The following is a 1337-nucleotide window of genomic DNA, read 5'->3' as shown; positions in this document are numbered from 1 at the left end:
AGGCGAAGTCTGCAGGGTCGCTGCAGGGACAGACGGTGACGAGGGAACTGGAGCTGGACAGCGGCCCGACAGGACTCGTGGGGCCCCCCCGGCTGGCCCTGCCACTCCCTTCGCTCTCCCTGGGCAGGGAGCACCAACGTTACCCCTCCTGCCTAGGGAGAGGGACCCCAAAGGGAGAGAGAGGGACGTGATGGCACCCGGCGAGCCTCACCTCCCTGGCAGCTGCCACGCCAGGCAGTTGGAGCTGCTGGCGCTGGCTGGATGGGGCCGGAGGAGCTGGCTGGCCTTTCGGATGGTCACCAAGTGCCTGCAGATGAGGATGTGAAGGCAAAGTCGGGCAGTGGTCTCTAGTGGAGATGCAGCATGGGGGTCTGTCCTGGGCGAGCTGCACACTACTCACGGCACCGGGGCCATGGCCAGGGGTCTGTTGCAGGAGATGCACTTCACTGGATCGAAGAGCTGCCTCCAGCACAGGGGCGGCTGCTCAGCACCCCCGCCGGTACCCCAGGGACTGTGCGAGGTCCCACGGGTGGCTGGCGCCCCATGGGCAGGGTGAGACAAACGGTCTGGATGGGACGGACAGGGCAGGATGGGACAGCATGGGAAAGGGTGGGGCAGTATATGAGAGGACAGAAGGGGACAAGATGGGATGGAATGGGACCTAGCAGCCCTCACCTCTTGAAGCCGGCGGCACGGTTGGCACTGCAGCAGGGTCCCTGGCAGAGGCACTGCTGGGTGAGCCTCCACACCTGCTCCAGCTGTGCCTGCAGGGGAGCCAGCGCCGCACAGTCCAGCTGCAGGGAGGGCAGGGGGTCTCGTTGGGACACCAGCCCCATTTCAAGGGTTGCTGTTGCCCCTGAGGGACACTGGGGACACCTTGGGACACATGGCCAGGCCATGGCGCAAGGACCATCATCTCTTGGCGTTGGCAGATTCAGGGCTCACCCTCCCCATGCAGGTATGTGCTCCCTGGCCTGGTGCATCCCTCCATCCCCACCACCTCCCCCGGGTGACACTGCTACCTTGGTGTCCATCTCGCTGAGGAGCTCCTCCAGGGCTTTCTGCCTGTCCTGGTCCAGCAGGGACATCCTCTGCTGCAGGTCCTGCATCATCTCGCTCAGCTGGACCATGGCACGTTGCAGCTCCTCCTGGCTCACTTTGGTCTCTAGCACAGCCTTGTCTGCTTTCTGAGGGAGGCATGGTGTCAGCCATCCCCTGCGGAGCCCCAGCCCTGCCACTATCCCCACATGCCTTTGCTTGCTCACAACACCCAAGCCCCGCTCCAGCAGCACCTTGCTAATGGCTGGGGGCTGCACCATTCCCGCGCGCCTCGCGGC

The sequence above is a fragment of the Pygoscelis adeliae genome, unplaced genomic scaffold, assembly GCF_000699105.1.
Source record: "Pygoscelis adeliae isolate BGI_AS28 unplaced genomic scaffold, ASM69910v1 Scaffold85, whole genome shotgun sequence".
NCBI classification, from domain to species: Eukaryota; Metazoa; Chordata; class Aves; order Sphenisciformes; family Spheniscidae; genus Pygoscelis; species Pygoscelis adeliae.
Note: the sequence above shows the minus strand (reverse complement) of the source record.